The 10,601-nt window shown below is 33.8% G+C and overlaps 1 pseudogene; it reads right to left on the bottom strand.

Moving 5' to 3' along the window:
* Window positions 1-2,649: 2,649 nt before the first annotated feature.
* Window positions 2,650-7,766, bottom strand: LOC111402946 (annotated as a pseudogene).
* Window positions 7,767-10,601: the final 2,835 nt, after the last annotated feature.

The following is a 10,601-nucleotide window of genomic DNA, read 5'->3' as shown; positions in this document are numbered from 1 at the left end:
CTGAATGAGTATCAAGTCGACAATTCTCGCTAAGTGTAGATCACACATACATCTGGAGGACTCACATGTGAGAGTTACCATGAGGCCATGGATATGAGATTAAACTATTTCTTAGAGACTTTTATTAGAATCAAGATTACAGTACATGCCCATTAACAGCGTTACTAGCTATGAATTAGAGTTTAAATCGATACTATGTATTGAACAATTGAAGTTTGGCCAAATGAACATAATTTAAGGTTTAGTCTATCATGACTTCCTCAAATGAAAATTGTTATTACTAACTGAGGTTCAAGTCCAAAAATTACCTACATCTACTGCACAATATAACGTTGTCACTCCATAGTTATATAATTATCTTTTTGAAAGTTTAACACTATGGGAGATTCTTATAACAGTTTTTTACAAAAAGCTTTAAACTATATTGATTTGTTTTCAGTTCTTCTTTCATTTAAAATTTGCAATTTTGTTTTTAATTTTCAGTTAATACAAATTTAAAACCTTAATCAAATGGCTTGAATTTACATGAATGTCGATGTTATATTTGTCCATATAAAAGGAAGTGATTTTCATAGGGTTAAACATAACATGAAAAAGATAATTTGATAGAATACTCTCTATACTTTTATATTATTTTCTATAATTTTGACAACTTGATAAAATATTGTTCTTTAGCTCGCTGTAATATGCTCATGAAGGAGAACAGACTTTGAGCAATATGCATTTTATCTTGAAATCATGTAGTACCAAAAGCACTCACACAAATGGAAAGTAACATAACTTTAGAACAATGTCTCTGACTGACTCCTAAGGTTTGCTCTTCTAACTCTCTACTTATATTTTATGTTTATATTATTATCAAATTAAATTCGCAATTATATTATATTAATTGATGATAATCTACGATTCTACATATAAAACACCCCCTTTCCCAACAATTACACCAGCAGCAGTCTTTAAAAATCAACAAATTGAAACATAACGCGTTTTCATTAAACACAATCATTTCCCAAAAACAAAAATAATCGAGAAAGAGAGCTGGAACTGTGAAGGACGTGTGTCCAGATTTTCATGTGCAAATGGAATCTTCAATTTATGGAACCCAACAAGTGCAACTAGTGGATTGCTGAAAAAGTCGCTTATTTTTTGTACTTATAATATAAAATAATGTTATTTGCAGTCACTTACTACAACAATCGCTCTACGTGGTATATATATGGTTGTTAGTAATTTGATATATATGACAAGAAAATATTACTATATTAATGCATCAAATCACAAACCGCCATTTAAAATGCCACATAGAACAACTATCGCAGTGAACGACTGTGAATAGCATTATTCTATAATCTAATTACTTTCTAGAACGATATTTTTGAAATTGACTCCTTCATCCCTAACATATTAATGTTGTATAAAGTTAGCCCTCAAATTAAGGTTGTAAACAAAAATCGTCAAATTGAAAAATTGGACTAAAATTTCTTTTCTGAAACCCTCAATTTGGTGCTACATGAACCCATTAGCGAAAAGAAATGGATCTTTTAAAAATTAAACTTGAAATTAAAAATAAATTATATATTTTTAAAATTTACAAAAATTTAATTGATAAATTACAATCTTAATTCTTAACTTCTAAAATGTATACTACAGTGTGTAATACAATTAATGGCTTAACATGTTCGCATTACATTTCTTACATTCTTATAAGTGCACCCCATTTTAATTGTATCAAATATCCATAAATTTTACACATTATTCTAATTAAGCCTCCTAATTTTTCCATCTCATTCTTACCCTCTACTTTTCATTAATTAGCACATTTTGTTCTTGATAACGAATTCTATCCAAAATATTTCTCCTTTTAAGTAACCTAATGGAATTTTTGGAAAGAAATCATCATTAAGGACAAATTTTGCTAATTAATGAAAAATTAAGTATAAAAAGGTGATGAAAAAAATTAAAAAATAAATACTCCCCCGTCCCAATTACATAGGCTTGTTTCGTTTTTCACGCGAATGAAGAAATCTTCTTTAATATCATTGAAAAATTAATTTTTGCCAAAATCTTTCATAGTTTATCCTTATTTAATTTTCATTATGTAGTAGTAAATTATTGTTGAAATTAATAAAGAATTTGAATTATTTAATTTGAAGAAAAAGAAATGAAAATTGTTCCATGTTTTCCAAGAAGTGGGAAATGTGTGCATTTTGATGATTTCAAGAAGTTGACATATTAAGCAGAAAAAATTAAATAAAAGTATATTGGTAAATGAACAAAAAATAAATATTCTAAATTAAGAAACAAGCATATATATTTGAGACAAGGGGAAAATGAAACTCAACTTATATAATTGAAACGGAGGGAGTATTACAATATATAAAAGTTACGAACCGATAATACATATATAATGCAATGCATTTATGAAAGTCTTGATTTGAACCACGCATAAAAAATTAATAAGCCTACTTTCATGACCTTTTTCTTTAGTTTTGTTGGCGCTTGAATTCATAATTGAATCACATATGTACGATAGATCACACACAACAGTGGAGTGCGTGATTCATTTTATGCAAGAAAATATTCACACGAGACCCCACCCAATGCGAGGACCCTGTAGAACTTCTGTAAAAAATTTTCCTTGCATACAAGGAACAAGGAATAATACTTCATAATTTTATATATCAGTTTTTGCTCCTATACAGAAGTCGTGGGCCCCTGAATAAAAAATGACCAAAAATTAACCCACCCATGCCCCATTGTGTGTTATCTGTAAAGCCCCTATGAAGCACCTTTGTAAGCCTAGCATGGCTCTTTGATATAGACTCTGTCAAATGTGTCAGTCGAGAAAACCACTTCTATTGTGACGCAAAAACAGCGCACACAAGAATTCCTAATGAACCAAAAACAAGAACTCGAAAATCAATTATATTTCAGTCACATTATAAGAAAGCCAAGTGCATCCTTGTATTTGTCGCCCTCCTCTGGCACCTTCGCTGATGCATATATATTCCCGAATACAAGGAAAAGGAAAGTGAGATGCCAGAAAACAGGCATTAAACGTGGACCTCAGAACTCACGAAGAGCTTTCACCTCCTCCTTGACAAAAGACGGCAAGCAAAAGGCAGCTTTGTGAATCTGTCGAGCACACAAACATTTTTGTATTGTTCTAGTCAGTAAAAATAACAAAATTTTAAGGTCACAGTGGTATCATTCAAAACAGGAGAAGATACCTCGGAGTTGTAAAACCTGAGTTCCCTTCTATGCTGAAGAGCACCCTCTATCTTCTCAATAGGATTGACAGGGTTCTTAAAATCAACTGGTGGCCCCTCAGTAGAGCATAATAGGAATCCTATAACACCACTGTCGATATCAGACAGAAACTACATAAGAACATATTCACAGATGATTGCCAAGGATACTAATCAAATGATAGCATGTAATAAGAATATGCAAATCCAGATTGTCAATAAATATATTTTTAATTTAAACCTTAATTTTTATGTGTTCTTGTCATTCTCTCGCCAAGATATATATATATATATATATATAACAGTAGGTGCAGACAGATGCAGGTTACAACCCAAGACGTACCTACAGGGTCCGATGAATCAACAATAATTGCATCATACTTCCCTTCAGGTGCTTGCCGTAAAAATTCGACAGCTGTCAATACCATGAAAGAGAATAATCGGTCAATTGTAGTACTTGAGAATGAATGGAAATGAAGACCATTTTTTTCCAGAGCATGACAACCTCTTCCTTCCGTGTTGCGTTGCACTGTAGAATATCGTGACCCTATTGTTTTCAGGTTAACATCCTTAATTATTTTTATAAATTCAACTTGAAACCCCATTAAATTTGCAGAACACTTAACCATCAACCTTTATAATTCATATTTCAGAACATCATGCAATGACGTGAGCAAGTTGAAAGCTTAAGGCATTACCATCACCAACACTCAGTCGCACGCGAGGATCCTCAAAGCCAAGCGCTAACTCCGGAAAAAACTCCTTGCTAACCTATAATACAGAAAACAATGGGTTGAAAACCACAAGAGTGCAACAAGGAAAGTGTTTATTGAATACTTGTAACACAAATTTCAACCACTCACATCTATAACCATTTTATCTATCTCGCAAATATCAATCAGCTCCACAGAGCTGTGACGGGCAATTTCACGAAGAACTCCACCGTCGCCTCCACCCACAACCAGAACCTGTACTAGTGGAAGGGACATAGAGATGAAGGGTTTTATAAATAAGAAAAAAAAAAGAGAGAGAGAGAGTAAAAAAGAACTCACTGCATCCCTGCATGTCATGGAAATCTTTATATATATTTTCATTGAGGTCATCTGTAAACTAATGTTTCATGATTATATGCTGTACAAAATTTCAAACAGTATATCTAAAATGCACCCAAAGATCCTTCTAAGAGTACTATAGAGAGGGGAGTGAAAAAATGCATCTCTGAAATAGGAACCCCTTTCCTTAGTATCATCTTTTGCCCCAAGGAACATATCAAGAAGCTTGAACAATCTATTGCTGCAAATAAGTTGGACATGTTTCATCAAATAGCAGAAGAACAGAGCAATCTTCTATAAAGAACGATATTCAGCAATTTCATAATAGACCGATGTAATATAACAGTACCTTCAGAAATATTATTTAAGAGCCTAAAGAAAATAATTTACCAATATATTGATGTAGAAAGAATTAAAACAAAGGACAAAATATTTGCATACTTTATTTAACGGATATGGAAGCCAGCAAATCATGCAGAGATGAATGCTATTTCAGAAGTGATCAAATCAAAGTTGAAAACAACAACTGGCATACAATAGGCAGAAATAAAATTAATTCAGTATCATGACCAATAATCCATCATATGTAGAAAAATATAAGAGATTAACAGTTGTTCCTCTGTCACCTAAAGCAAGTGAAATGAGAATAAGATACAGTAGTATCACAGGTACCCCACAAAAACACATTTGTTGCAATAAACAGAAATCAGAATTTACATTTTTAGGGGATTCAATGGAACAAAGAGGAAGATGGGTTATCATCTCCTGATAGGCGCATTCATCCTTCTCGGTCAACTGAACAATGCCATCTAGCACAAGCACTTTTCCATATACAGAGGACTGCAAGGGTAAGAAATATAATGTATGAATGCAAATGCCAAGACTAGAAAAGATGAGGAAAGAAATAGAAGCACAAATATGAGTATGAAAATTTATGGTAGCACTCAACCTCGAAAACCATAACCTCCTGGTACTCTGACTTTTCCTTAAACAGAATCTTTTCTACTTTCAGGGAGTGTGCTTCTCCTATAAGCAGAAACACCACGATGAACTAAATATAGATGCATAGTAACAAGAATAAAAATGAACATAAATTCTCAAGGTATAGGAAGAAGCAAGATTGACATTCCTTCTTCCTAATCAAGGCCTAACCTCAAGTTCTCAAAAAATTATGAACACATGTTATTCCTCTCGAATGGCATCATAACTCATTCGCAATCGTTACGAATTATAGCTTCTGAATAACACCACAGTATTAAGATTTACAGTTTAATTTTTACACTGGAATTATTCCCACATATTTCTAGAGGTAAGCATTCAATTTCTTCATGAGTTTGCGCGATTAATGCTTCACGAAATCTAATTAATATCCACTAAAGTCAACTACTCTTTCACTACTTTGGAACATACTAATTTAGGATCAAAGTTGCATCATCATCTAAAAATAAACTTGAGAAGTAAATCAACAAATAAGCAGAACACATTTTATCCTTAAGACAAGTTTTTGTCAAATGGAGATAAGCAGGAAACGAAAAGGTTGATTGTGCCAATATATTAAAGACAATTTAGATAAAAAGTTCAACATGTGGATTGGATAAACCAATGGAAGAACATATTGATTGGCAAGTGAGAATAAAGGCAATGATACCTGGCCACATTGGGTTGTTGAAATACAATCCTTTCTGAGCTTTATCTGCAGGAAAAAAATTCAGCAAAATGACCAAAAGATAGATAGTAGGATAGAACAGAGAAGATCAAGGAGTTCTACAAATAAAAAGAGAAGAAGAAAAAGAAATATGTTGCTAATACCAGAGGATGACAGAAGTTCAGAGAACCATCCCGAAACAACTGTGGAATGGCATCTAGCTTCGAGCTCAGAGTCTGACGCCTTAGCTTTCACACAACAAGAAGGGATAACCACGGCCTTGTTTGAAGAATTAGTGTCACTCTCCCTCCCATCCATAGCCGACTGACATTCCAAACCTCTTTCTGCGCCGCCCTCCATATATTATAATTTTCTCCTCCGGATCCAGTCTCTTCACCAAAGATATACCCCAAAAAGAGATCACTACATAAACGAAATCAAAACCAACAACAACACTATTCAGGATAACTAATAAAACAAAGTTTGAAACTAAAAAAAAAAAAGAGGGCAATGAATAATGTAAAATTTCTTTTTTATCATTTAGACATTCTTCATGACTAAAATATGACAAGAGGAGTCTAATAGTGTATCCAAAACCAAGTTTTACCCGTACAAAAATTAAACCAAGTTCAATACATATGAAAGGTCTTGGCTAATTTTACAAAGGCCACCTAAGACGTCAATGGAGTCAGAAAAAAGATTAATAGTTGAAGAAAAAAAAAAAGAGGGCAATGAATAATGTAAAATTTCTTTTTTATCATTTAGACATTCTTCATGACTAAAATATGACAAGAGGAGTCTAATAGTGTATCCAAAACCAAGTTTTACCCGTACAAAAATTAAACCAAGTTCAATACATATGAAAGGTCTTGGCTAATTTTACAAAGGCCACCTAAGACGTCAATGGAGTCAGAAAAAAGATTAATAGTTGAAGAAAGAGAAGGAATTTTTAAAGGCATCCAAATAAACGGAGAGGAAATAATTTAAAAATATAAAGGTGCAAACAATAAAATATTAGCCAAAACAGTACCAGAATCTTATTAATGGAAGTACAATCAATCTCAATTAAATATTAAAAATTTCCAAAGGCTACGTTTTCTTCACGCCAACTACAAAGAAACAATATCCATGGATGCAAAAGGAAAATATTTATTCTAGAATGTGGGAAAACCTATTTTCTTGATTCCCAATTAATTATAGAAATATTTCTTAAAATGAAACGTACAACTACACGTCTACACCTAACGTTATTTAAATTTGATTAACTCCAAGAAAAAATAAAATCAAATATGAACATATCCATGATTCCTGTTGGATGATACTACACATATAATGTTATAAATAACAAATTCATAATTCCCACAATAAATGACTCCTATCTTTAGCATTAATAATCCTCCAAGCCAAACAGTACTAGGGTTTAAGTAAAAAGGGAAAGATTTGGATTTCCAAACACAAATGTTCCAAGTTCTTTAACTATTTTCATCTCTTCGCCACAAAAGAAAACATAGAAATAAAAATGAAAAATTAAAAACAGTAAAATACACACAGATTACATAGAACTGAATGCAGATACCCACAAAAAAAAATGATAAATAAAATAAAATAAAGATAAAGAATTTATAATAGTACCTGGATAACCGTTTAAAATTTTTTAATGTAAAATGTAAATCACCGTACTGTAAAATAGAGTGTTTTTGTCGCACGAAATTGCAGATAGAGAAAAGTAGACTGTGATTTATCAGTCTAATTTCGTAGCTGTGGAGAGAAGTAATGGCGTTGGAGGAGAAGATAATTAATTATATTACCAAACAAAAACGCTTAATTTGAGTAATTATGAATCTTTTATGGTGGAAATGACAGATATGGGTCTGTAGTGGCCAAAAAAAAAAAACAAAACAAAACAAAAACAAAATTATGCATTGGGTCCCACTGGGTTTTGGCTATTTTTCAGTTTTATTGGTTGATATGACAATGCATTTGACGATAATTGTACGAATTTGGTGGAGTAATTTGTTTGGTTTATTATGACAAATAACGGGGTTTTTGTTAAAATATTAACGGGATGAATGACCTGAATAACGGTTAGTTAGGTGCACTTTTGACTGTTAATTTTTGTCGTATCTTACAAGAGTTCTTCAATGACTAGTTATACACATTGAATTACAATGTTCAATGAAAAATATTGTGAAAAGTTGCCATGGTTCTCATTGCAAATTATGGGATTTTGATTCCACATCAAAAGCATGAATTTTTGTATGTAACCATATAAACTTGAGTTTTTCAACTTCAACAACTAGTTTTTGAGATATAACTTTTTCAAGATCTATAACAATGATATAAGACACTACGTCTTTCGAGTGTAGTTGAGAGTTGCGGATAGTGATGTCGATATAGTAGTGTTCATTTTGGACTTGTTGGAAATAATACTGTGATTGAGGATATTACTTCTCAATCACAATCTTCCCATAGCATGCCAATGCCAATCACGTAATTGAAGGAGGCTAATTTACATGGTTTCTATTTCATTGTAAATTATTGATTTGTATTCCATTTATACTATCTTGTAAAGCTCTATATAATGCAATACAATACACCACTGAAATTAAGGTGGATTTTTAATCATTCTTATGGTATCAGAGCCAAGTGGTTTAACATACATACCACATATCCTGTTCTTCTTCTTCCCTTCATGGCTTCTGAAACTTTTGTCACCCTTCTTCCTTTAAATACCTTAATCCACATGATCACCATTAAACTTTCCTCCTCAAATTATCTTCTCTGGAAAGCCCAACTCCTCCCTCTTCTTGAAAGTCAAGAATTATTAGGACATGTTGATGGCACCCTTGTGCAGCCTCCAAAACTTGACGCTACCACTTCTCTCACGCCAAGTGACAAATACCTAGCATGGAAAGCTATTGATCAGCGGCTCCTCAGTTTGTTACTTTCCTCCCTCACAGAGGAAGCCATGGCTGAGGTAGTTGGCCTCTCCATCGCACGAGACGTGTGGCTGGCACTAGAAAATGCATTTAGCCATCGTTCTAAAGCTCGAGAACTACGCCTTAAGAATGACTTGCAATTAATGAAACGCGGCAATAGATCGGTTGTTGAGTATGCCCGTTCCTTCAAAGCAATTTGTGATCAACTACATGCAATTGGTTGTCCAGTTGATGGTACTGACAAGGTGCACTGGTTTCTCCGCGGGCTCGGTACTGATTTCTCTAGTTTCTCCATAGCACAAATGGCCCAAACTTCTCTGCCCTCATTTGCAGATTTAGTCTCAAAGGCCGAAAGTTTTGAAATTTTTCAAAAATCCCTTGACTCATCTTCTCCAACAGCGACAGCCTTTACTGTCACAAAAAATTCCACCCATCGTGGTGGCTCTTCTCGTAGTCATCGGGGTCGCTTTGGTGGGAGTGGCAGCAGTTCATCTGGTCTTGGACAAGGACGCTCCAACTACAGCCAATGGCGTCGTCCACCAAGATGCCAGATTTGCAGGATGGATGGCCACTTTGCCGATCGGTGCCTTCAACGCTATGATCGGAATGAGACACCAGCTCACTTTGCTGAAGCCTTCACGAGATCTTGTTCTCTAAATGAAGATGTGGGCTCTGACTGGTATTTGGATACAGGGGCTTCAGCCTATATGACCATGGATCACTCTAAATTGGATCAGGCCACAAATTACATGGGTAATGATTGTGTGGTTGTTGGGAATGGTGCCTCACTACCTGTTCACGAAATATTTCTTGGCCACTTTGCCGATCGGTGCCTTCAATGCTATGATCGGAATGAGACACCAGCTCACCTTGCTGAAGCCTTCACGAGATCTTCTAAATGAAGATGTGGGCTCTGACTGGTATTTGGATACAGGGGCTTCAGCCCATATGACCATGGATCACTCTAAATTGGATCAGGCCACAAATTACATGGGTAAGGATTGTGTGGTTGTTGGGAATGGTGCCTCACTACCTGTTCACGAAATATTTCTTTTCGATTTTAAAACCCACCGCAAGTGTACGGTTCGTTGAATTTCACTAATCGAATGAAATAAACACGCAACTGAAATGTAAATATGCAATTTTAGAACTAATGTATTGAAATGAATCGAAATGAAATCATTAAGAACTCGAATCCCCAATTGACTATTAAAAACCCTAATTTCACAAATTCAACGAATCGATGGAAAAAAAATGGCAATTCAATGTTCCTAAATTATCCAATACACTCTCTCGATATATATTGAATCTACTCTTACACACCACCAACCTATATTTCTATGGATGATGCAATGTACAAGAATGCATGACTTTTTATGAACATCTTCATGAATTGCATAAAGCATAGAGGTAAGTTTCCATCCCCTATCGGACCCTATGTCAATTTATATTCTATCGAATTTATTCCCCTTCTTTCGAATGCAAAAAACAAATCATCTATAATCACATAACAATTGGCCAAATAATTATGGAAGCATTCAAATCATATAAATCAAACATTTGTCCAATCGAAACTATTGTTGAATTAATGAAATAATGGAAATTTAAATCATCAAAAGGTTCATCAAATTCCTAATGAACAAAAACCCTAGCCTATAATCATCATTACAAAATCAAGAAATTGAAAAATGAAATTAAAAGATAATAAGAATACACC

This window comes from Olea europaea, chromosome 11, assembly GCF_002742605.1.
Source record: "Olea europaea var. sylvestris chromosome 11, O_europaea_v1, whole genome shotgun sequence".
Taxonomy (NCBI): Eukaryota; Viridiplantae; Streptophyta; class Magnoliopsida; order Lamiales; family Oleaceae; genus Olea; species Olea europaea.
This window is presented reverse-complemented; position numbering and strand designations above follow the sequence as displayed.